Here is a 27984-nt window from a genome sequence, read left to right on the forward strand (position 1 = left end):
TCGGTCGTGCCTTTGGGCTCCCCCGGCGGGCCGTTCGCCCACAGCTTGGCCACGTAGTGCGGCAGTGGGGACGCCTCCGCTCTGATGCAGACGACCGACACGGCTATAGGCGCGCCGATGTCGAGCACGCCGCCGACCAAGAAAAACGCGCGGCGGTCCTCCTCCGCGAACAGCAAGAGCCGTGGCTCCGTCAGTGGCACTTGCAGCTGGAGCACCTTGTCGTACTGGATCCTGTGCACGGGCATGGGATGCGCGGTGCTGATGTGGTGGTAGAGCGCCGGCGGCGGGCCTTCGTAGCCGCAGATGGGCACGGGGCATTTGCAGGGCGCGAGCGGACACACGCTCTGGTGATCGGCGAGCTTGTGGTAAGTGACGTAGAGCCCACAGTGTTCGTGCGGGCACTCCACCCTCACCGACGAAAGGACGGAGTCCACCGTCGTGTTCCGCACGTCGAAGCCACCACCGCGCTCGCACTTCTGGCACTGCCGCTGGTTCCCGGGGCGCTCGACGCGGCAGTCCGCGCAGGCCAGGTGCCCTCCCTTGCACTACAGAAATCAATCGAACAACACATCAATCAAGAAACCTGCACCTTGCTCAATCAGCCGAACGGACGAGGTGTATTCAAACCTCATATACTGGAGGCGTCAAGGGGCGGAGGCACAAGGGGCAGTGGAGCACGGTGAGGTCCATCGAGACCTTAGAGAGCTCCATCGTCGGGTCCTGTTCGGTCTGCATGATCTCGCCCTCCTCGTGCACAACCATCTCTCGACTTGGGCCGGGGTATTACAAAGCTTTACCGTCACATATTTTATACTACTTCAAGGTGCATTAAATCAACACATGCAAGTATCAAAAGGAGAGTCACGGCATGCATGCATGCATTGTAATTAATGCATCGGTAAATGCAAATTATTGAAATATATCGAGTGTAGTGCTTTGATGTGTCGCGTCAACTCGTACTTCAACGAGAAGTTTGATTATCCTCTCCCTCGCAGACTTAACTGCACCTGACTTTGGCTATATGACAGGTTGGCCACACACCTGTCGGGCCCACCTGTCATACACGCAAAGGCAGGAGCATCCCTCCCTCGCTCATGAGCGTGGTGGCTAGCAAGACTAGGAGAAGCTTTCGCTACACGCTCTCCCTCCCGCACGCGGTGGACATGCAGTAGTTCAATCGGTGTCAGATGGCCAGAAGCGTACTGTAGTACTCCTCCAGTGCAGTAGTACTCCATCATTGTTCGACTTCCCGAAGAGGCGAAGAGCCAAGCGCAGCCCGGACGCTCGTGTGGCAGTTTCATGTGTAGAGTATTCTAGGATAGCGTGTACCGTGCCTGTAAGCTTAAAATCGTTGGGGTCGGCTCCATGCTATGTGGCCGTCTCGAAGTTTTTTTAAAATATATTAAAATAGTCTTCTGGCCCTACCTGACACCCTGGTGATTGTAGTTTGCACGCTCATCTGGTCAAGACAGGAATATATATTTTAATTTGTTTTTTCGAAAAGGGGGGACTCCCCGGCCTCTGCATCAGAACGATGCATACGGCCACATATATTTTAATTTGTGGTGGGTAAATGTTAGAGGTTGCAGCAAATATATATTGTACACTGCGGGTCTTTCAGCCAAGTTTAGAGGCAAGCATGTGGGGCCAGTGCTATGATGTGTCGCGTCAACTCGTACAACGAGGAGAAGCTTGATTTTACTACACACCTTCTCCCTCACCCATGCGCGCGGTTGCTCGCAAACGAGGACAGGCTTTTGCTTAGTAGTACTTCTACAACAAGCTATCCGTCCCGCTCGCGGTGGACGGACATGCAACAGTGGATTCGACACTGTAGAAGCAGTAGTAGTAACATCATTGTTCATCTTCCCGAAGAGGCGAAGAGCCAAGCGCAAACCGAATGTTGCAGTTGCGAACATTGGAGCACGCATATAGCCAGGCTCTTGCATGAGAAAAAATTGCTATGTGAGCCCACTATTGTACTAGTACGTACAACTACTTGCTAGTATAGCCCTGTAAACCAGAAAGGAGTATTTGCCCTTCTAGAGATTTCAACAAGTGACTAGACTACACCGAGATGGAGTACCGTAAATAAATACGTACTAGTTCTATCGTTTTCCTCTCCGAGGTGCACAATATTGAGTATACTGACTAGTCTCTTTTTGACACGCATTTACGTTTTTTACACAGTACAGACGCAAGCGCTCATATACACGCACATACACTCACCCCTATGAACGCACACACGCACGACACTATCATCTTGAAATTTACAAATTCACCATAGGCACCTCGTCGTCGACGGGTCCATAGGTGCCTGAATGCCAAGGAGGGAGAGGGTAGCGGTTCTCGAGACGTTGAACTGTCAATGATGCATCCTCAATTACATGCAGAGGGAATTAATTGGAGAAGCAGAATAGAGCCAGCATGATGTGAATGCAACACAGTTTGGACTCTCATATAATAAAGGTGCCCCACCACTCCAATCCATCTACTCCCTAGTCTCTACGCAACACTGCTCACTCCAATCCAAGATAAAGTGACCAGAAGCCACAAGCACCTATGGAGGCGATGGACGCGAGCGGTAGTCGGCTGTGCCAAATCATCCAAGGCGCCGGCCTGCGGCCCCGCACCGCGTAGCGTTTCCAGACGGTGCTGGCGACTACATGCATCATAGCCCTCGCCGACGCCGGCTTCGCCTCTCGCATGGACGACATGATGGTCAACTCCATCCGCAAGTTCACCGCCGTCAAGAAGCACGCGGACGACCTTGCCGTACTGCTCCAGCCCGCGCGCCCAGGCTCCTCATTGCCTGCCACCCTCATCGGCCTCCATAGTGACAAACTCTTTCAAGCCCTGGTGGCCCTGCAGGTGCCGGAGGTCGCGACGAAGAATGTGCACCTCGAGGCCGCGCTCGCCGCGCAGCGCCTCGCCATGCAAGAAACCGTCGACCTGCCCATCCACGTCTACGAGGAAATCGTCTACATAGGCCACTACAAGGCAAGCGAGGACAGAAAGACGTTGGCCTTCTTCCAGCGGCTGGAATCTTTGGACGCCATTGTTCAGAAGCACATCGACCTGGCCACGAAAGCCGCTGCTACTTAGGCGCCGTTCGGTGGGCCGGCGGCCTGAGTCAAGGAGGTGGACGTCGTCGATGGATGCATCTCTTCTTGCCTCCTGTAACCAGCACTGCATCACCTCATGGCCTTAATGTTTTATTAGTATAGTACTCCCTCCGTTCCCAAATATAAGTCTTTCTAAAGATTCCAGCAAGTGACTACTACATACGGAGCAAAATGAGTGAATCTACACTCTAAACTATGTCTACATACATCTGTATGTTGTATTCCATTTGAAATAGTATCTAAAAAGGCTTATATTTATGAACGGAGGGAGTATATGGCATTTTTATTCCAGTCGTAACGTTTTCACGGTGAGGTGGGGCCGCAGTTGAGCAAACCCACCCCGCCCACCGGGCGTCGGCCGAGTTTAGAATTAGAAGAGAGAAACGAGGACGGAGAGCTAGCTATAGCACGGACGCTGTTGTCAGATGGGACTCTGTTTATAGAATAGGAGTACTGAGCACTCGTGTCTCTTTTTTTTGAGGGAAAAATTAGTCGTATGTCTAGTACCACTAGTTGGGTGCGTGCGACCTATAACTATCATCACTTTAGGTCTCCTTTTCGAACCGCGGCTACGCTTCACAGTACATATTATTTCACGCATTTATCCTCCTATATGTACTCCTAGGCTATTTCCACATGCTCCCATTCGCCGACATGTGGGACATAGAGCATCTGGGTCGTAGTGCATGCACGACTCGGAGCATATGCCGGGGTACTATACATTTCAGACCTCACGAATTACATGCAAACCCCCCGCAGAAGAATAAATAAATGAATGAATTACTACATGAAGCCGGATTATTTTCGTGGAAACCGGAGCACGTTCATTAAATTTTGGACATAACACGTTTGTAAAAAATGACCGGGCCGAAACCAGTCTAAGGGCCTCTTTGATTTTTCCCGCAAAAAAGGGCCTCTTTGGTTCGCAGGATACTGAAAACACAGGAATGGGGAAAGTATGATGGCGAGGAACCGAGACGTGGAGAACTCTAACTCAGTTAGAGGTTAGAGTTAGATTCTAACCCTGAACTAACTCTAAACCAAAGAGGTGTATGGATGGCAGGGTTAGATTGACAATAAATGCTCTATCTCAATTATTTGACTACTTTGGAGCCTATTTCCTGCCGGATTTGGAGGGTGCTTGGATACGTTTTAGTTCCATGACTAAAAGTAGTGGGACTAAAACTTGCTAGCCTCACCCATGCTTGGATCCAAATACTAAAGAGACTAAAATCAAGTTAATGAGCATTTATTATCCTCCAAACCCTCCAATCCAGAACTCACCTGTGTTAAAGGAGAGGAGTTAAATGAGGAGAGAGAGGACTAATCCACATTTTAGTAGGGGTACCCCTGACTAAATATTTTTAGTCCAAGACTAGTTTTAGCCCCTCTTTAGTCAGGGGTGCTTGGAACTTTAGCCTCTTAAAGAGACTATTTTTAGTCAGACTAAAATAAGTCCCTTGGATCCAAGCACCCTCTTGGTGTGGCCGGCTCTTCTGTGGCCTCCTCCCGCTCACAATTGACATAAACGAACCATCTATACAAATCAAGCATGCAAAACATGATAATTTTTACTTTGTCCATACAAATGAGATATCCCACTTAAACAGACAAGTCGTCAATCAAGCTTCACAAAATAAAAAAACACTTCATGAAACAAAGAATGAGCTAACTCATCACGGAAGTCATTCACGATAGGGAGGGAGCCCGGAGCCCCTCACGCACCCAGGGAGGAGCTCGCCATCGTCGCTCTGGAGGAAGGCTCTGTGGAGCCCAAGCACCGAGAACCCCTCTGACGCTGGCCCTTGCGAGTTGAGGTCGACACCGGCATGGGTAGCAGGGCCACTTGCCGCCGACTGGGAACTTAATCTTTGGGCCTCTAGAAATAATGCAAGCCTGTAACTAAAATACATAGAAAGGTGAAATGAATCTTTGGGCCTCTAGAAATAATGCAAGCCTGAAACTGAACTACCTAGAAAGGTGAACTGAATCTTTGGGCGTCTAGAAATAATGCAACCCTGAAAGTGAAATACCTAGAAAGGTGAACTGAATCTTTGGGCCTCTAGAAATAATGCAAGCCTGAAATTGAAATACCTGGAAAGGTGAACTGAATCTTTGGGCCTCTAGAAATAATGCAAGCCTGAAATTGAAATACCTAGAAAGGTGACCTGAATCTTTGGGCCTCTAGAAAGATTTATTACCTCCTCAAGCAGCATCAAACAATTCCAGGCATGCACCACAAATCTATACCAAGTTTGATCAGGATCTACTTTTCCAAATCAGAATTAGCACTAGAGCAAGCAAGATCAATGATATGGCCGTGAGACAGAGACGGAACGAACAAACTCACCCCTCTCGCGACCTCCCTGTTAGATGCGCCGCCGCCACGCATGACAGAGGGAGAAAAACGACTGGTGAAGGGGGAGCGGGGCGACCTTCGAAGGCCGGAGGGAGAGGGTGGCCGGAGTAGGGCGGCGGAGGCCGAAAGGAGAGGGCGGCCGGAGGAGAGAGAGGGCGAGCGGCCCTATGGGGAACACAGAGGAGTCGCGCGAGAGGGGGGAGCGATCTGGTGCGGGCAGGGGAGATTTTTTTAGTTCTCTTTTAGTGGGCCCGAGGATAACTAACCCAATTAGAACCTCTCCACCGGGCTAGTTTTTTTAGCTGGGTTAGAGCAAACTAGCTCAAACTAACCCCTCTTGTTTCGATAATTTGAGGCTATTTCAACCCAAACTAGGTCTAACTCAGGGATCCAAACAAAGAGGAGTGTTACTGTATGTGCTACAGTGTGGACCGTAGCACATTGTTTTTTATGGCCATATCACCACATTGTTTTCTACTGCTGGTTCACTGGGCTACCGTGGTTCGCACTGCTGGTTCACTAGGCTGCCGTGGTTCGTACTCCTCCGACCTGAGTAGTACTCTAGTATAGTACTAGTATATACCGCATCATTCTTTGCTCCTTCTTACTACTCCGACATGTGGGAGAGCCAGTATCCGGGTCGACGTGTCATGCACCAGATTAGAGCGTGGAACGGAAGGGGGGCATCACCCCGGTCGGAGCGCCAGTAATTCATGACTATAGTGAGTGGTCATATCACAAGTCTTTCCAGCAGTAACGCGTCGTCAAATCGCACAACCCCACTCGCTCACCCTCCTCGCCTCTCTGTCAAACCGCCTACCCGGAAACTGCCGCACGTACTGCCCAGGAAAAGCCCCACCCTCAACTTTTAACTACGCGAAAATAGTTTGAGCTTGTTCGTTCTATATAAATATAGTACTTACCATATGTTTATTCACCCGTGGGGTTGTTCAATGAATGGAGGGGCGGGGAGCACAAGTGAACAATACTGTAGTACTACTAGTAGTAAGTAGGAGTCGTACAGTAGTCACCTTAAATAGAGAGTTTCTTTTCTTTAATGCCACGTACACAAATTGAAACGCTTGTTGTGGAGAGAAAAAAGATAATCACTCCACTATATATGGACGCAGGGGCCTGAGCGCTTGCTTTACTAGGGTTGCTCTCTTCATTCTCTCATCCTCTCCAGATATAAACATGACAGCGGTAGCGACATTTTCTCTCTGCTCACCGCTGGTTACAGATCCGGCCGGATCCCTTCGGCCGGTGTGTGTAGAGGACTAAAAGGTGCATCGTTCACGCGGTCATCGCCGCCGAGGGAGGAAACCCATAGCTGCCGGAGGGGCCCGATCCTCTGCCCGTGTCGTTCTCTCCGACACAGCGCCGGCTCGGGAGGTCCTCCGACCCTTCTTCCTCCCTGCCGTATTGTCCGCAGATCTGACCTGCCGCCGCCGACATCCCGGCGACCCTCAGGTATAAGTTCTTCGAAAGCGGCCTTGCTCTACTGCCCCAGCTCCCCACGTGTCTGCATGTGCATCTTTTCTACTCCCATCAGCTCTTCCAAAGCCACCTAAATTTTTAGTATTATTAGAGGTAAAGCTACTTCATGCATTCGAATCTAGCGCTTTGTTCAAACAACGAAGAAAGGGGGGAAAGTTGTAGCATGAATCTAGGACTTGATTCAAAGAGGAAATAATATGGTGAAAGTAGTAGAGACTGGATACCCAACCGGTCTCTTGGTTGAAAAGGGAAATAATGGGAAAACGCAGTACAAACTGGATAAGGAACAGATCTATTATTGGTTGAAAAAAGGATAGAAAGTGGCGGCTGGTGGACAAGTCAACAGAGTATGTCTAGGATTAGATTTGCTGCCATCACATAGTAAAAGGTCTCCAGGATTAGATTTGCTGCCCTCACATAGTAAAAGGTCTCAGGATTAGATTTGCTGCCCTCACATAGTAAAAGGTCTTAGGATTAGATTTGCCGCCCTCACATAGTAAAAGGTCTCCAGGATTAGATTTGCTACCCTCACATAGTAAAAGGTCTCCAGGATTAGATTTGCTGCCCTCACATAGTAAAAGGTCTCCAGGATTAGATTTGCTGCCCTCACATAGTACAAGGTCTCCAGGATTAGGTTTGCTGCCCTCACATAGCATGAACAAACTCGGCATCACCACTTTATGCCTCCTTGTAGGTACATTGTGCTGATGCGTCCACTATTGCATGTCCTTATACCAACCTTTTGCTGTTGTTAATGTAAGGGCGCATGTAAAATGAAGCGATCACACTGTTACCTTAGGGACATGTCTAACCAGTGTTATTGTTAATCTAATGCCTCCAATGATAAGATGCAATTAAACTGTGTTACAAATGGCACTCCTGCTGTTTTCCCTAGTATGATAAGTAAGTTGCTCCTTTACGCTGCTGAGTGTCCTGGTGTCCCCACGATCCCATGCCCTTAAACCAACTCTTTAGCTGCTGTTGATTTACTGTGTCTGGTAAACAAGCAATGCCACCATTAAAGTAATCCCATATTTGAGGAATCTCATTGTTGATCGTAATGCTTCTGGTAACATGAAGCATTGCTGACGTTTTAAAATTTCTACTGTCCTTGCATGATTGCCATGAACATAATTAAGATGCTTCTTTTCATTTTGTATATGTTTCGTATATTCTTATTGACCAGCAACTGTTTACTTTCTATCTTTTTGGGCAGATAGGGATATCCATTTCACCTTGTTGCTATTGTGACCTTTTGGTGAACTGCACAAAACACTTTTTTGAAATGAGTGTCTTGTGCAGTTCAACTAAAATGTTACATGGGCAACATCTCTCAATTTTGGTGGAACTGCACAAAATGGTGATTGGAGTTTCCAAAATCTCCGTCAAATTCTGTTGGTAATCTCGTGCAACATTTTATTAGCCTTTGCAAGATGAGCCGTAGCTAAATGATGCAATCTTTGCTTCATTTCAGGCGAACTGCAGAAAAAGTGGCATGAATTGAATCATCGAGTGGAGCTGCAGGTTGACTTCCACTAGTGCCACTATTATAGTAATCATGCTCTTTATTATCTGCACTGTGTAAACAGGAATACTCAACTACAGATGTTGTGACGGTCAAGAGCATTCGTCAAGTTCTTCGATTGTATGACATGGCTAGCCAAGATGGATTTAATCCCGATATTCACTTTATCAAAAGGCTCTAATGGGTTGGTTCTGAATCTTGCAAGCTGGGAATCGGTGAGATGTGTAGGCATCTTTGTTGTACTTATTATTTGAATCTTATTTGTTGGTTCTGAATCTTGCAAGCTGGGAATCAATGAGATGTGTAGGCGTTGTACTTATTATTTGGATCTTATTTGTTGGTTCTGAATCTTGCAAGTTGGGAATCAATGAGATGTGTAGGCATCTTTGTTGTACTTATTATTTGGATCTTATTTGTTGGTTCTGAATCTTGCAAGCTGGGAAACACGGCATGATGATGCAGAGGACAACAACCATAACAAACAGTTCAAACTTGGTAGTATTATCTTTGTGGAAGTGCGACAAATGTGTTGATCGTGAGCGTCCTGAGAATAATAATTCTAATTGTTGTGCATGTTGATCCTGTGGCACTGATAGAACGAGCGAATGCATTGCTTGTTTTAAGTATAAATTTCTATTAAAGCTAATTAAATTTAAGTAAAGTGACCACTAACTCCTGTTATTACAGTACCAATACAGACCCGCTCGTGAACCGATGTGTGGCCGAGGGTGCATCTTCTGCCGGGCGTGCAGCGGACGAGGGAGGGGTAGTAACTGTTGTCGCCTGTACACACTCAGCTTACTGTTGAATCCAGTTCCCGAAGAGCTGAAAAACAAACTGCTGCCGCCGCCTACACACTCGTTCACTCAAAGAGACTCCAATGGCGATCCGAGGGGTGAGCCTGCTGGATATGGACTTCAGCAAGGAGTTCCCCTTTGAGTTTGCCGTTCAGTCCTATGGCTGCACCAAGTTGAATGTGATCTACACCAATGATACGGACTCCGTGAAGCTCTGCCTCGCCTCAGTCCTATGGCTGCACCAGGTTCTGGAGCATTCGCCCGTTTCATCGGCAGCGCCGACTGCACCTTCGCTACGGTGAAGAGAAGGAAGAACGCAACGATTCGGCCATCTGGTGCAACAAGCTCGTCGACATCCAGAAGCAATACAAGTTCATCAGCAACGGGCAGGAGAAGGACTCCGTGGTTGACCTTGCTGAGACCATCATCGACCTCTGATACGCCAACATGAAAGAAGACGAACTGAACACGTGGGAGGTACCTCTGAATCTAGCCTACATAACCTACGCGGCCAAGGACGCATACGCATGCTACGACATGTACAGGCAGATCTTGGACACGAGGGCCTGTCTACTTCCCGTAACCGACGAGTACACGGACAGCCGCAGCGTCATTATCAAGCGTGCCAGGAAGGTCTAGATGTTGTACTTTATCTGTTTATAAGCACCTTTATCATCTGAGTGTTTCATGCATTAGCTTATGTGTCATAATTATCTGTTTTGTCCGAAATATTTCTTTTAAGAACCCATTAACCTGATTGCTTTTTTAGTGGCTATTTGCTTATGTATGTAAACTAGTTCACTTGTCCGTAAAAAAAACTAGTTCACTCGGCTGCCGTGCTTTGAATCTCCTTCCTCCCAACATATTCCCCTCCTCAGGTGGACCCAGCAGGTCTCTGAATTTTCTCCCACTTTCTTTTTCGATGTAAACTGAGTTTTCTCCCAATACTTTCCCCTAGAACCAACTCAACTGTCCCACGTCTAGCCTAAAAAATAATAATACCCCACGTACTATTAACTCATCAAATTAAAATGATATTTTATTTCGTAAGTTGAAAGTTCTTACAAAATAATAATAATAATTGTTTATATATAACTTAGCAAGTTAACTCCTAGTGATTGCGTACATAAGCTTGCAAAGATTTTACTGATGTGCAATCATGTGTCTATGTTTTTATAACATTTCTCTGTCTAGCCCAACATGATATTTTCACCCAGCCCAGCAAGTCCACGGATTTCGAGAAAAATGCAAATGGGATTTAAAGGGGCTGCATAGATGCTACATCATTGTTTCACCCAGCCCACCAAATGGACTAAAAAAACAAATGGACTGGCTGACATGTGGGCTAGTAGGTCGAAGCCTAAGAAGGCGTTGGATTTACATCCAACGGCCGGCATTCTTCTTCAATCTCTCGTCTTCTTCCCCCAGCGCTGCCGGAACCGCCTGCTCCAGCCTTCGGCGTCCAGCGGTGTTGTTTTGCGCTCCTTAGCGAAACGCTACCCCGCCGAGGGCCAGGCCATCCCTCCACTCCGCACCTCCTGTTATTCTCTGTCGAGTGTAGGCCCACCCCGCACCCGAACCAGTCAAGTTTCCCACTCCTCTCCGTCAGCGACTCCACTGCCGCGTCTTCCCCATCTCCAGGTCGTTCCAGTCAGGGGCCTCGCCGTCGTCCACCGCCTCGGTGTGCTCGGCGCGGCGTGCACTACAAAAAAAAGACACATCCGTGACATTTTGGGCCGAACGAATTTTTTTTCTGTCATACATATGACACTTCTATGACGATAATTGTGACAAAACCCGGTATCATCGTAGATGTGGTGGGCTCCTACTTCTATGACAAAAAATCATGACAGAAAATGGGCTTTTCGTCCTGGGCGGGCCGGAGACGCAGCTGCATGACATTCTTTGGGCCGTCCATGACGGAAAAAACCGTGGTAGAAGCGAGGGGGAGGAAAATTTCGGGGAGTTCCCGGTTACGGTGGGAGGTCGGGGGCCGAGCGATGCGCGTTTCTCTCGTACACGTACGCGCGTGTGTGCGAGGCGTTGGCTCTAACTGAACCCGAGCGAGGTGTTGGGCTCTAACTGAACCCGAGCGATTGCACTGCAGGCTACACGTTACTGAACCCGAGCGATCAATCGATGGCTGTTAACTGAACCCGATCGAGCGATTCCTTCGCTACTGCTGCTAACTGAAGCCGATCGATGCTGCCTTTGGATGAACAGTGAGCGTTGCTGGGGGGGTTTGGATGAACAGTTCCCGGTGGGGGTGGATGAACAGGACCCCGTGGTGTTGCCTCTGGATGAACAGGACCCCGATCGATCGAGCCGGTTGGGGCTGGATGAACAGGACCCCGTGGAGGGCAGGATGAACAGGACCACCCCGTGGAGGGCAGAATGAACAGTAGACGGTGGAGGGCTGGATGAATAGTAGCCCGTGGAGGGGTGGTTGAATAGGAGCCCGTGGAGAGGGTTGGTTGAACAGTAGCCGGTGGAGTAGCGCGTGGTGGAGGCTGGATGAACAGGAGCCCGTGGATGAACAGTCGCAGGTGGAGGCTGGAGGAGGTCGACGGTGGATGAACAGTAGCCCGTGGAGGCTGGAGGGGGTCGACGGTGGAGATGAACAATATCCCGCGGAGTCCCGTTTTGCGGCACGCCACACCCCTCCCGATGAACAGGACCCCCGTTTCGACCGTAGCGCTCCAAAACAAGTCCGTTTCCTCCCTTTTGCGGTACGCCACACCCCTCCCGATCAACAGGACCCCCGTTTCGACCGTAGGAGGTCCGTTTCCTCCGTTTTGCGGTACGCCAGACCCCTCGCGATGAACAGGATCCCGTTTCAAACGTGGCTGGTCGAACACAAGGTCGTTTCCTTTGTTCTGCAGTACGTCACGCCTCGTTTCCATCGGGTGTTCCGTCCAAGCTCTCCCGATGAACATGATGACACATTCCGTTCCGACCCAGCCGGTTGGCTCCCATGCGTTCCGTTGCCTCCCGATGAACACGACGCATTCCGTTGCCTCCCCATGAACACGACGCATTCCATTGCCTACCCATGAACACGACGACGACGCTGTTTCTCTGTTCCGACCCAGCCATGTACACGAGCCCTGGTCATACGTATGCGCGAGTAGGCGTTCGAGACCCTGCCCGTATGTACACATACGTGGCCGTATTTTCTTTCTTGCACCCTGGCCGCTGTACGTACGTGTACATGCTACGTGCGCGCCTCTACTACGACATGTACGCGCCTCTACTACGACACATGCGCGCCTCTACATCCACCAGTATATATGTACATACACGTTCGCGACCAGAATGACAACGCTACGTACCCTTCGACCAGGTGGGTCCCGACTGTCAGGCACTTCCTTGCCTGCAAAGATGTAGCTGGTGGGTCCCAGCAGTCAGGGGAGGCGCGACGTTTGACGACATTAAGTGAAGTTACATCCACGCGCCGGCATGGCGTGCGAACAGGCAGAAGCTATACTGTCAGGCCTACGATATGGCTCTAGTAGACATGACATCTAGTGGGTCCCGCATAGTTCTCGAGAACTCTTTGGGGGCTTGCAGCCGTTTATCCACCGGGCAAGCCAGCAACCCCACGCTGTTCGCACGCCCTACTCGTCCCCGTCTTCTACCTTACAACAGTTCGCTCCCAGTCGTCCCGTCCTTTCACATTAGTTCGCTCCCAATTTTTTTTGTGGGGTACAACAGTTCAACTTCTTCTAACCCTCCTCCAAAATCCATGGCCTCACAAATCTCCATGGTCGCCGCTGAGTACCAGGTTAGAGCCATCACTGGCGATCAGTTCATCGTCATCTACACACGTGGATCCGAGACGGTGAAAGCATGGCTTGCTCGCTTCCTACGCATGTTCAACAGTTCAACGGATGAGTGGGTCGCTGGGCTAGATGTTGAGTACACCACAGTCCTGGGACGAGAGAAGGATCTAAAGGACGAAGAGAGGAAGAAGCCCGCCGTGATCCAGGTTTGCGTACATAACGTTTGCTTGGTCTACCACATATGCCATGCCGACGTTGAGTGCCAGGATTTTAAGAACTTCCTCAAGGACAAAAGAGTGAAATTCATTACTGTAGGATTTAAGAACGACAGGGATGTCCTGCGTGGGATAGGTTGTAGGCCAGCCCTTCGATCTCCAGAAGGCAAGCCTGGTGTCCTCCTCTCAACCTTCAATGCTGACCCTGGCAGCAGCCATGATTGATCCTTCATACGCTAAGCTAAAGAAACCTCATCACGAGCTTCATCATGCATGGGAGTCGAAGACATTAGATGAAGATCACATCCTGTACGCAGCAATGGATGCCTACCTTTGTTTAAATATCTACAAGGGTTGGATGAAGAAGCAGAGCCCAGTGTCCGGTTCAAGCAAATAAGCGTCGGCGAAGAGGAAGAGGAAGAGGGACGAGGACGAAGTCGAGGACGTGGACTCGGGCTCCGAGTAGGTGGCAGTGCCGTCGCTCATGCTGGTTCTACTGCAGTGTCAAGCGGACTAGTTGCTTAGTTTATTTTCAAGGGTGTGTTGTGCTGAGGCCCCAGCAGAACTATGTTTATGTTCTTTCTCGTTATTTGAACTCTTTAGTACGTACAGTAGTACTAGTACTATGCCTTACTACTGTTCTTCTTGCAGTTGGTACTACTGCTCGTATCTTTGTGTTCCTACTGTACTTAATACGTTCGTACTAGCAGTATAATTTGGGTCGGTCGATTTCTGAAAGAAGTTCGACGGAGCGAAGGAAGAAGACGATAGAAGAGGTGGAAGAAGCCCTTCTAGCCATCCATGTTGCATCAAACGGCTCACATGAGTCGACTGACCCAAATTTCTCCTTCAGATTGCAGGATCCACGTGGCATTCAAGGTCTCGAAGGTAGATTCCGCGTCCGCACCCGGTTTGCGGGCTCGATGCGCACGCGACCGGCTTCCGCCACGACAGCCACCATGCGCGCCTCCTCCACGCTGGCGGAGACGACAATGACACGCTAGTTCCTCCTCGCCAACGTGCTGGAGCACGCGCTCGTCCTCCTCTTCGTACGCTGCGTGCATAGACGCGGCTCCACCAGCTGCTCGCGTGCTTGGCAGCACGGCGGCATCGCGAGGAGGGACTGCAGACGACGTGAGCGGGCGAGCCTTCGGCTTCATGGCACAGGGATGGCGGTGACACGGCGGTGATGGGCAAGAAATTGTTGGCTGGAGCAGGCGGGCGCCGGCATGCGCAACGACGGCGGCGGCATATTGATGAGTGCGCGTGTGGGAGCTTACTTTAGTTTTATATATAAGGTTGGTCAAACTTAAAAGAAAACCGTACTAGTACACAAAAAACATTAGACTTAGGCAGCGCTTTTATTAGTTAGTACCATAGCCACGATACGAAATCCTGTGCAAGCGCGTGAACCGCGGCCGCGTGGTCGATCGAACGGTGCGTCACCGTGTCGTGCTCGAAGGACATCCACCGAACCTTTTTGTGTGTGTGAAAACAATCCTCGAATATTACTCAACTTTTTTTCCTGTGAAAGTTCTTGATGCTGCAATATTTCCATATATTTGAATTTAGCTCCAGTTCGTGTTTATTTGGATTTAGACGTTCTAGGTGCGCCCTAGTTTTTTTTAATACTGATTTTGTGTGTGTGACTGAGAGAGAACGTGTGTATGTGTCCATATGTGTGTTGTGGCGGAAGGGCAATGTGGAGACCGTGTGCGTGTGATACAGACATAGAGAGGTGTGAATGTGCAAATGATCATGCATGAGTGAGACATAGACAGATGCCGATACCTTGTGTATACATGAGAGAACGGTCTTCTAGTTTACTTTGTGTGTGTGTGTATGTGAGTTTGAGCATGTTGTGAAGTACTATAGACCTTGTATACATCTTGGGATTCGACAATGATTGTAACTATTGAATTGTATAGACCATTACATTCGAAGTCAATAGCCTAATATATTTATTTCACAATTTCAACAAATGATTAGTTCACTACAAACTAAGAAAACAAATGTGTACTCCCTCCGTTTTTATTTAAGTCCGCGTATTAGCATTGGTCAAAGTCAAGTTTTGTAAACTCTCAGAAAGCTTATAACAAAAAATATTAACATATACAATAACAAATAAATACCATTAGATTCATTATTGAATGTACTTTCACATCATACATATTTGTTATGGTAAATGTTTATATTTTTCTATAAACTTGGTCAAACTTTAGGAAGTTTGACTTCAGTCAAACCTAATATGCAGAGTTTACTACTACTACTCGCTAGTTGCTTAGCCGAATCTCTCAACACGCCACACGGGGAGTCCAGTGTCACAAAATTTTGAGGTCGGCGGGAAAATCTCCCGCGACCCTGATTCGAGCAGTGGGAAGTTACCATCATAGCCTTCGGAACAGGCCTACGGATGACGCTTGGTAGGGGGCTGTTTTCGTAACTTCAGGTTCACCCTACCTAGCCAACCCCACCCCGGCACCTAGAGTAGTACACCTGAATACTCCCCATTTTCTATCCCCACCGCAAAATAGACTTCTCCACGACACCGCAGCCTTCGTGCTCCTCCCCTTTACATCGGTGCACTCGTCCACCGCAGCGCATCTGCCTCATCGACGACCTCGTACGACGCACTGGAGCCGGTCCACCGTCGTCATCGTACACGGAGCCTCTTCCCCGGCATCGTCTTCCACGGTCTCGGATCTGCTACCCGAAAGCCGACGCCAAGCGCAGAAGTACCACCGTCGTGGACAATGAACTGACTCCCGTTGCCGACCATGACTCACAGAGGCCGCCGCGACCATCGTTCTCCTCCTCGATTGGTAATGTGTGTATTGAATCACTTAGCAGTACATGTGCAGTTCCAATTTTGTTCATACCTACCCTTCAAATTTCCTGGGTGCTATTATTCCCGTAAAAGTAATTGATTATAGCCTCCATTGTCGAACAAAATATCAGCTTGTAATTGTGCGTCGCTCCTGTATCGCGCTGTGCTTGGGTAGGTTTTTCATCTGCAACCAGTAGTGTGGCAAATGATGGAAAGGTTTTTAGAACTAGCAAGATGCCCATGCGTTGCACGCATCAAGATGCATTTGTATGAGTAGTTTATCTTGTGGGAGAAAAGGATGAACGAGGGAAGGCCTTATTTGCAAATCTGGAGAGGGGTATGGGTATCTTTTTGCAAAATTCCCATTTGTTTCCTTCCTATCTGTCAGATATAAATCGGACGGCCTATATTGCAAGAAAAAAAGTATAGAGAAAAAAAGTAGACAGTAAAGGAAGTAGAGATAAATATTAAATATTAAGTATAAAATAAATATAACAGTAGAGAAGAGAGTAGAGATAGCAGAGACGTCGGGAAAGGATCGCGCGCGCGGGAAAAAGCGGCCGGGCGTGCGCTAGTTTTGGCACGCGGCGTCCGGCGCGCTTTATAAAATCCAACGCCCTCCCACCGCTCTGTGCCTTGCCACCGCTCTCTCCCCACTCTGTGCCTCGCCACCGCTCTCTCCCCGCTCTTTTTCGCCTCACCGCCGCCGCGCCACCATGCCGCTGCGTCGCCGGGAAACTTGGGGAAACCGCGGCGTCCGCGCGCGCCCCTCCGGCGGCTTCTCCGCCGAGATCCGATTCCGCGGGATACGCCTCGGCCTCGGCAATTTCGACACCGCCAACGAGGCCGCCCGTGCGTACGACGCGGCGGTGTGGCACCTCCGGTGGCCTCATAGAACATTGAACTTCCCCAATGTGCCGACGGCTTAGCACCGACGAGGATCTTCGCGACAACCGGAGGCGGAAGCACCGTGTCGGCATCGCCGAGATGGACGAGGAAGCCATGGCGCTGTGGCGCCAACACTTCCCACAGGACATCATCAAAGAGCGCGGGTTCTACGCGCAAAGGAGGGCGGAGAGGGATAAGAGGAGGGCGGAGCAAGCCGCCTATCGCGAGGACAAGCGTAGGCGAAAAGCGGACGCTCAATTCAACATGAGGCTAGGAGCAGCGCCGCCCTGGGAATCCGACGATGATCGGTATCTTCGCGCCTACAGTCAGACGTCGGAGGAGGACATCACCGAGGAGGAGTCGGACGGCGAGGAGTATTTGAATTATCTTTTTTTATCTATCTATGCTGAGAACTATCCTCTACTCTCTAGTATCTACTTCTCGATCTCAGCACTGTAAACGCTTTTTTAAAGCGCCGCGCGTTGCGATTCTGTTGGAGATGCTCTAACATGGCAGACGAGTGCTTTAATGTTGCCCACAAGATGCGCGAGTATTACTAGTAGTATATTTTTCTTGCCATGTTGAGATTTTAAAACCACGAGTGCGAACATGCAGAGGAGCAATGAAGACCAAACACGGGATATTCGGGACATCTTCAAGGAGCGTGGCAAGTTAAAGAGGAGCTGCACCGAACCTGTAAAGCGAGCTTTGGTAAGTAAGACCCTTTCAATCTTTCGTGTAGCCTCGTGTTCTTCGATGTGTATATGTTGTAGTTTCTGTTTCTCTTAAGCGTGGTGTTCTTCGATGTGTAATAAGAAGAGTCTTAATCGTCCTAATGCTTTCGTTTTTAGGTTGATGTAGGAAGTGGGTGTTCTCACCTTGTAGTCTATTTTTATTTTTTATTTTCCTTTTGAATTCACTTTTCCGAGTTCTGTTTATCTGGCTTCTATTAAATGGATCTAGGTTGCTTTGAGTATTGATCTAAAAAAGAAGTAACTTCATGTCAGGATGCAGTTCTTGCGAGGAGGGAAGTATGGTCAACCTCGAGATCATGTTTCCAAAATGAGGCTGGATTACACACAAGGTGCCAGTTCCCTAATGATGCTGGATTAGACACAAGGTGCAAATTCCCAGATGATGCTGGATTACACACAAGCCAGGTGGAGTCGTCAGCTGTTCGTGTCCTCGTGGCATTAGTGAAGGCTGAAAGAAAGAATGCAGCAGCCCTTGAAAATGTAGCGGAGTTCCTGAAGAAGCGAAAAGAGCAATCATATGCTCTCTTCACCCAAGCCAAAGAAGAGATGGAAGAAGCCAGAAATAAGCTAGCAGAGGCAGAGCAGGCTAGGTGTCTCCTGCTATCTAAAACTGTTGTCAATACAAAATTTCCTTCATAATAGCTAGGTTCAAATGTTTATCCAGTCAGCATGCCTGTTGTGATGTCCATGCATCTACTGATGTGGCACAAAATGTTTTTTTTCGGGTCATGTAATAACAGCAATTACTTTCCAAACAATAATAGACGAAGCATTGGACATGGTATAGTTCACGCGCAAGCCCGACATTCCAAGTTCAACTTCCACATCAAACTCATGTTCACAGATATCTGGACATTCATACATAATGTCCACAACCATGATTCACTTCAAAGCCAAAAAAATGTGAGGAGAGTTATAAATAAAGAAAATCCTCTATTAGTTCCTGCTACCAGTGCGAGCACAACAAGTCAAGACCATGCGTGAATTAATTATATTTTAGTCTTTTTTTGTGTTCTAAAATGCCTGCCGGCTCGCGGAAGGACATGTTGCCGGCACACGCACGGATTCAATGAAGGCAGGCGGGGCAGTCTTAAGCTGGTTGCACGCGGCGAGGAGGCGTGCTCAGCCGGGCCTACAGCGAGTGCGGCCCTCTTGGCCGGCGCGCCGGTTCAATGCCTGCGCTATGAGAGGTCGCGTCCGTGTCAGAGCAATCACTCCCTCCAGTCCTTTTTTGTTTGGGTATAACAAAATCTCGTTTTCCATTCACATTTTACAAGTAAAATTCGTGGACAAACTTTGACCCAAAGTACGATGGGGACTAGTAAACTAGAATGGAGGTAGTAGTTTTTTTAATCAAAGAAGGGTTTCCACTTCCGATTTTCATTACTGAAAACCTGCATCTAAATCTAAACCATAGTATTTGCCCTAGAACTACCAGGTTCAACTTCTCGCAACATAAACCCATACAACCTCCATCGCAAAAAAAAAACCATACAACCATACGCCAAGGAGATACGTAGTACTATGAATTGCATTTTCGCTCCATACCAATCGTTCTAAAAACTACTTACTACTTATAACGCGCCATTGAAAATCAGAACTCTTAACCTCGCTAAAAAACGATATTTTAAACGTGGCTACTCGATCTGTGGCAACTGGCGAGCCACCGCGCTCCAAGTCGTTCACCTGTGGTCCCGACCATCAACTCCTACGGATCAAATTATCACGCGAGCTGACTATTCCTACAAAGGTGCTCCACCATGTACCCGGTACCCGCGAATGCAGCAATCGTGCACTTAGGGTTTTAGGGTTTATTTGTTAACGTCGCCTTTACATAACACTCATGTGTGCGAGACAGCGAGAGGCCGACTGCGTGCGTGCGCCTCTTCTCTTCATATATGTACTCCACCGTTTGTCTGGTGTCCAAAAAATTATAATAACTACTAGCGATGTGCCAATGCGTTGCCACACGATCAAAGTAGATTAATACATATTCACCGATTTGATAGAAAAAAAGTCTAGTTTTGAAATACGTATATCACTAAAAATATGTTATGTTTCACTCAAAATTTATTCCTTTGGCGGTTTTGATGAGATAAGGGAGGAATGTTGTTGGTTTCAAGATTCGAGAAGTGGTATATGTCTAATTTCTACTCTTACTAGCAAGATGCCCGTGCATTGCACGGAACATCAAGATCTTGTGGGAGAAAAGGATGAACGAGGGAAGGCCTTATCTGCAAATGTGGTGAAGAGTGCGGGTAAATTGCCATATTTTCCTTCCTATCAGTCAAATATAAATCGGACGGCCTACATTGCAGGATGGCGGGCCCACCATCATCACCAACTCTATTTTTTATCCCTACTCTTATAAAAAGCATTGTCGGTGATGATCATGTGCCTGCCATCCTGCAATATAGGCGTCCGATCTATATCTGACGGATAGGATGGAAACTATGGCAATTTTGCAAAAAGATACCCACACCCCTCTCCACATTTGCCAATAAGGCCTTCCCTCGTTCATCCTTTTCCCCCACAAGATAAACTACTCATACAAATGCATCTTGATGTTCCGTGCAACGCATGGGCATCTTGCTAGTTGTTGCAAAAAGCCCATGTGTGTGTGAGAGAGAGGGAGAGTGGAGGAGGACGGAGTGCGTGTGTGACAAAGACACAAGGAGTGTGTGTGCGATAGGTATCAGCTCAAAATGAGGCGATAGTGTGTGTGTGCACGATCGAGAGGGCGTGTCTCAAGAAGGGAAGAAAAATCTACATAGATACAAGGAGCGGGAGAGAGACATGTATGCGATGGTGGAAGCACGAGTGTGCGGGTGTATAAACCTATCTAGAGGCTAGCTAGTCGATAAATGTTTGTGAGGGAAATACGAGTCAGGGTGCGAAAGCGAGAGTCTTGTGTGTGTGTGTGTGAGAGAGAGAGATGGTAGTCGGGAAGGGGAGTGGAAGCAGGAGTTGTGTGTGTGTGTCTGTGAGAGAGAGAGAGAGAGGAGACGGTAGTTGGGGTTGTCTGATCGGTAAACAAATGAATAATGTCAGTCTGGGATGGAGACGAAAAGGAGACCGCAACAAATGTTGTGTCTACAGGAGAGAGAGAGAGTAATTTTAGTGGTATGAGTCATATGTAGAGACATATAGAGTGTGTGAGAGAATCCCATAGAGAGAAAGACAAAGTGAAAGACGAGTGGAGACTGTGTGTGTGGCGGTGAGAAAGAAAGCTTAGGTACCGAGTGATACCAGAGAACAGTAGAGACGTGAGAGATAATGAAAACCGTGTAATGTATAATGATAGGGAGAGTGTGACACTTCTCAAGGGAGACGTCGAGAGACCATGTTTGCGAGGATAGGAGAAACATGAAGTAAGCGTGCGGGTGAGCTGGAGAAAAGAGAGTGATAGCTACCTGAAGGAGCATGCATGCGAGACAGATGGGCGTGAAAGGAGTGAACAAAAGGGATTCAAATATTTGAATTCGAGATGATGATACATGTAATCCATACTCGAACCAAAATTGATATATCAAACATGCATACTCATATGAATTCACGCACATCTATGTTATTTAATATGTAGATATTACTGATCCATACATTTTAGTAGAACATAATTTGGTTAAATTTTTTCGAATTCAACCTTAAGATTTCGAGATTGTTGTATTTGTAAATCATATTATACATATAAAGGAGCAGAATTCTTTGTTGTGCTTTTGAAAGTATATATAAAAAAATGAGGTATATAGAATGTAATTCCAATTGAAAATGGATCCCGCCCGAAAAAAATAGAATACAAACGGGATTCGAATTGAGTTGGCACGGTAAACGTGCACTCTGCAAAATTTGAACGAAGCAGGGTAAGTCGCAGTAACCGCCCGAAACCAAAATCTGCGAGATGGAAATCACTACTGCCTATCCCTGCCATGCAAAGCCCTGGATTTCTATAGGTTTCGATAGGGGTAGGTTTGTAATTTCACCCAAACATGACATAACCGCCTCTCACCCGGATTCATACACGGTGGGCACCAAGACACAGTGTGTCCTCGGCCGAAATCGACTCCCTCCCCGATTCATATTCATACACGGTGGGCGCCAAAAACAAAGTCTCGTCGGCAAATATTCGGTGTATGCGAGATTACCGTCCTATCCCCAACCGACTAATGTTGCTGTGATGTAGTAGAAATTTGAAACGGGGGCTAAGTTTGTAAATTTCCTCGCATTTGAGACAAGCGCGCCCTGACTACATGGTTCCCCCTTCCTCTCTACCTCCCTTTTCCCCATTCGTACTCCGTGGGCGCCAAAACACCCTCTCCACCCCACCCTCCTCCGTCCGCCGCCGTCTGCCACCCCATCCACCGCCGTCCTCCTCCACCATGCCGGAGCTGATACCCCGACGCCGCCGTGCATTACAAGAGATCGACCTCTCTCATCCACGGCTTCAGACCGGGATCCTTGCATCCCGTCCTCTCGCTTCATCCCCGCCGTCGTCCACCTTGCCGGCGCCGCTCCTACGACCGTCTCGTCCACCGCGCCCCATCGTCACCGTCTACCCTCCTAGATCTGCTTCCACGCCGCCGACAGCCATCGCTACTGCAGCACCGTCAAATTCTCAGCAGATGTGTACACGGTGCCGCACCAGAGGCGGTACTCTTTCGTATCTGCTCAAGAAAATAGATCGCCACTGCTTTACTCTGATTTCTTGTCTTGGTCGCGAAGTTGCCTTTGTCCGGCTTGCACCTTCAGATCCGCCATGGCATGCTCAACACTATACTCCCAATGCTTATGGTTTTCCCCTTTTATATTCCACACTAGTTAAATCACAGTAGACTAAATTTCAAAATTGGGTCAATCAATTTTTCAGAGCTCGCCGGAGTTCACCGGTGCGATCGAAGGGTCTCAGGTGGTTGTGGGGCCTCGCCGAACGAAGAAAACTCGACGCGGGTGGGGGTTGGGGCGGGGTTGGGGGTGGGGGTGGCGGAGGAACACAGGCGGTGGGGGCCGGTGGTCCGGCCGGCGGCCCGTGCGGTGTTCTGTATGGGAAGAATTGGAGATGAGGAAGAAGAAAGGTTAGGAGACATAGGATCTTCATCCAACCGCCTGAAATGGTCGAGAGACATCTGGGAGTTGCATTCTTAATGCGCTCTTGTTCATCATGTGTGGGCACTGCGCAACCAACAATTTATTATCCAAAATCTGCTTGCTCTTCTTTACCATGTTCCTCTTCCGTTCTTCTGTAATATGTACTCTCTCCGTTCCTAAATACAAGTCTTTGTATAGATTCCACCATGGACTACATATGGAGCAAAATGAGTGAATCTACACTCTAAAATGTATCTGGATACATCTGTATGTGATCCATAGTGGAAATCTCTACCAAGACTTATATTTTGGAACGGAGGGAGTATGATAGTAGTACAGTATGTTCCTTGTACTGAAGATGAGCAGGGACATTTGCAGTGTAGAGGTCTATACGGTCGGTTGTGATGGACACTTTGAGCCTCTTTGATTCGTAGGATCTTGTAAACATAGGAATAGGATTTGTAGTGGCCTGCCCACTTGAATCCTATAAGAATGGCAAGGAAATGCGGGGAGCTGTGTCGCCTTTGAGAGTTACACTGATATTAACAGTACCAGACCTTCACTTGAAGAGAGCTGGTATCCGAAGCCTTTCTAGCCGTACCGGCAATACTAGCACATATATTCCAGCAAGTTCCACTTTGCTGATTTTACTCTGATGCTTAAGATTTTCCCGTTATATCTACACTATGATCTATGTAGCTGCTTTGTGTCGCACTAGCAGCAGTCCACTCTTGAAGCTAAACACTGCAATGACTTACAAAATTGGCACCAAGGCATTGAGTGCCATTCTGGATGCAATGAAACTCATACGCTCCCCACCTATTGATTCTTGTTCAGAATCTGATCCTAATGACTATTCTAACCTCGAGGAGTCAAAGGCAGATGGCTTGTCCTGTTCACCCATCAAGGTGCCTGTTCTAATTTGGCAATGTTTTATTGATTGCGGGTATCTTGCATATGTTGTCTTGCATTTCTTCCACTTTGTTGCACCGCCATCTGCTTAGTTTACTCATCATATATGTCGAGATGCCATGCCTATCCATTATCAATACATATTCCATCTGTCATCATACCATGTTTTTCCACTCAAATGTTGTTCTTGTGCATCAGACATGAAAAAGGAAGAGGGTGATTGCCGAACCTGAAGAAGCACCAGCAAAGTCCTTGAAAAACGTGGTGGTGCCGGAGAAATCAGACAGCACCCCACTTATATTGGCTGTACAACCAGTGACACAAAACGTAGGACCGACTCCAGCAGACTGTACCCATACTTCACTGGCCACACCACTAGCCCCACCACACAGGACCTGCACTCCAGCAAAAGGTATACCGATTTCATTTGCCATAGCACCAGCTATACCACAGAAAAATCCCACTCTAGCAAAAAGTACAGCAAGTCCACCGGCCGAAGACCTATCCCAACTGCAAAGACGGCCAATTTCTGCAGATTGGAACCCCATTCCATTTATTCCCAGTTTAAAAGACAATGCTTTCAATGTTGTTAGGGACTACGTGCATATATTCCCATCATGGGAAGATTATTGTGAAGACAAACACCATTTTCACATCTTCCTGTCCAACTTACGTGTAAGTGCTATTATTCATGATTATTATTTTCCTATTTTCTGCTGATTGAACACATCAATGATTTACATTACATTGTTGTAACTAGGCGAGGGTCAATCTGGATAGTCATGACGAGCAAAGTTGCTTGTGCTTTTCAAGGAAGCATTGCAGCAGTATCGGTGTTACCTGAGGAAATCACACTTTAATGGCAAGTCTATAAACGAATTTCCGGTGAAGTCTCCTGTGCTAAATTTAGAAGACATTGAATGGGAAAACCTTGTTATGCACTAGTCTCGTTCCCAGGATGAGGTACTGTCTATGAAATCACATGACAATTTGAACTTCTACTTTTCTGCATGTGCCTTACGGATCTTTTTTGCCGGAAATCTGCTCGAAGAAGAATTCCAGTTTGACAAGAACGACAGGATATCCCAAATATGCTGCCCGCTGCTTTGCTCTTGTTAGTTCCTGTTGTCCTGTATCACTGTACTTGCATACATAACTGGCTCATTATGTGACAGCAGTATGCATGATAGCTTGCTTATTAATTGTTCGCTCCAAATTATCTGATCTGTATGAATGGTTACATTAGTGTAGAATATATCCAATGCCAATTTTTTTAGCTCTGCATTGTTCTTGTAAGTACATGCTGTCCTTTACAGTGTACTTATAATGACAGGTAGTTGTTCATGTACCATCACTCTGCAGCTTATTTTCCTTTGCCCTCCATTTTCTACACATCAGATCTATATTTACTCTTACCATAAGGTTGGTACTGAAGAAGTTTAGCTGTGCATTGCTCTTGGCTGTACCTTTTGCCTGTATCGCTGCACTTACATTTATAGCTACTTGGTTATGTAGCATCACTCTTCATCTTATCTTAAATATTCTCCATTTTTTCGTATATTATCACATCTATATTTACTCTTAACAAAATGTAGAATAAAGGCAATGCTTTTGAAGAAGATTCTGTGGTAAACTTCTTGAATTGCACCCCCACAGCATGGACAAGGCCTTTATAGAGCCTGTCTTCACCAATAATGTAAGTTTGTCCATCTCAAGCCTTCAAACTTTGTTGTATATATTTGGTTAGGCATGACTGCAACAGCTGTTTATTTTTGGTGTTTGCATCAAATTGCTTGTTTAAAGTTTATTATGTAGTTCATAAACAAAAGTTTGTCCTTTCTCAATTTAAGTTTTCAGTTGTACAACCAAGTTCCTTCTTCATACCATGTACATTAAACTATACGGAGCAAGTGATCTTCTTTTGCACTGCATGTATGCTTCTGTTCTTCATCCGTAATCCAGTGGTGTGGTGAACCTAACCACTACAGCAAAATGTCATATTCTGCAATGTCTTAACTATGAACAATGTCATATCATTCTACTATTATTTAAACCGTCTCTTTATTTGCCAATCTGAAATGGTATAAATTGACAGCACACTAACCATTGATACTTATGAGTTCTTGATCTGTAATCCAGTGGTGTCGTGAAGCTGCCAACTTCTTCACAATGTCATTTCCTGCCATGTCTTGACCTGAACAATACCATATTGTGTTAATGCAATTTTAAACTGTGTCACTTTATTCGTCAGTAAGAAATGTGATGAATTGTAAGCACTGATACTTTTATGTGCAAAACCTGTCATCTGTCTGCTTGTTTATCTTTCAGAGTGAGGAAGATATAAGTGTCGAACAAGCGCAGTCTCATCATCTTGCTCAGCTGCTTGCGCTGCAGCTCCCCAGCAGGGCTAACCTTTCTTGAACTCTATTGAAGTGCTGTTGGTTTTGTATATTATTTTGTCGGCATGTTTATTTGCACTGCTGGCGATCTTTGATGCCTAGTGTATGTAATCTGCTGTCTGCTTGTGCTTTATTATCATAGTGGTGAACTTTGATGCCCAGTGGATGTAATATGCCGTAATTTCTTTATTGTATAGTCTAGGTTTTTTCTTATTCACGATGCTGCAGTTATTTTACTGTATATATATCCTGTCTTCGCAGTAAACCGGCCAAACCGTAAAATTACGGTACATAATCGGGCCGTCATGCAATCACGATGTAGGTTGGGCCTGAAACGTGCCGAAGAGCTCACGGGCCGGCAGCAGCCCGAAATGAATCCCGGCCCATGATTGTGTGAATCAAATCACGGGCTTTTAACAGGCCAAAATTGTCTCGGTCCTTGTTTGGCCCAATCAGATATCGGCTGCGAGCAGGCCGGATGCAAACCGGGCCGTAGTTAGGCCCAACTATATGACGGGCTTTCAACAGGCCGAAATTAATATAGGGCCGAAATGTTAAACGGGCCCTTAACAGGCCAAAACTAATATCAGGCCGAATTACTAAGTGGGCCTTTAGCAAGTGGGCCCAAAAGCATAGTGTCCAGTTGACGGGCCGAATCTGATATGGGCCATAATTGAGCCCAAAGCCTCTTAAAGGGCCGGACCTGATCTGGGCCGTAATTTGGCCCAGAACGTGGTAGGCTTTTAACGGGCCAAATCTCATATGGGCCACTATTAGGCCGGGAGCGTGGCAGGCCATTAATGGACCAGATCAAATATGGGCCGACATTTGGCCCAAAACATGGCAGCCAGTTAATGGGCCAGCCTACTAGGGTCCTCAAAATCTTGTGGGCCTACAGCTGGGCCGGCCCATTAATGTCGGCGAAATCTCGTGGGCCTTTAGCTGGGCCGTCCCATTATGATCCGCAAGAATCTTGTGGGCCTTTACCTGGGCCGGCCCATTATGGCACACAAAAATCTTGTGGGCCTTTACCTGGGCCGGCCCATTATGGCCCGCAAAATCTTGTGGGCCTTTAGCTGGGCCAGCCCATTATGGTCCGCAAAATCTCGTGGGCCTTTAGCTGGGCCGGCCCATTATGGTCCGCAAAATCTTGTGGGCCTTCACGTGTCAACATATCATAGGCGCGTCTCGCCCCTTGGATGAGTGACACCTGTGCCAACGCGGACCTGACACATGTCTCCTCCAGCCAATGATGATTTTACACGTGGAAAATCCCCATTGGTCGGGGCTGTTAACGGGTTATCGGATCCAAAACCCGACCCGATAGCTTAACGGCATTCTGTTACGGTGGATGCCACGTGTCGGTCACCCTTGACGAAAGCACTTCTATGACGCGCGATTTATCGTCATGGAAGTGGACACTTCCGTGATGATAATTTTGGTAATGTCATGGAACACTTCTATGACAGCACAGGTATGACTATCTTGATTCTGTCATAAATTTGTCATGGATGTACATGCATGACAAAAAACGTGACCTACTGTGACAAACATGTATCATCACGGAAGTGTATTTTTTTTGTAGTGGTGGTCAACATACGAGAGTCATCGGAAGAGGACTGTACGTGGAGAGCCTGACGACTGGGACCCACGAGGTCCATGGTCGCACGCAAGGAAAGTTCCTCCTTGTTACGCACTGTACGTGCACTGTACGTGGGAAGGGCTTCTGTATTTCGCGAAAAAAACGTTCCCCCCGCTGACAGGTCGGACCCACCAGCTACATCTTCGCACGCAAGGAAGTGCCTCCTTATTACGCACCAA

Source organism: Aegilops tauschii, chromosome 6 (genome assembly GCF_002575655.3).
Source record: "Aegilops tauschii subsp. strangulata cultivar AL8/78 chromosome 6, Aet v6.0, whole genome shotgun sequence".
In the NCBI taxonomy this organism is placed as follows: domain Eukaryota; kingdom Viridiplantae; phylum Streptophyta; class Magnoliopsida; order Poales; family Poaceae; genus Aegilops; species Aegilops tauschii.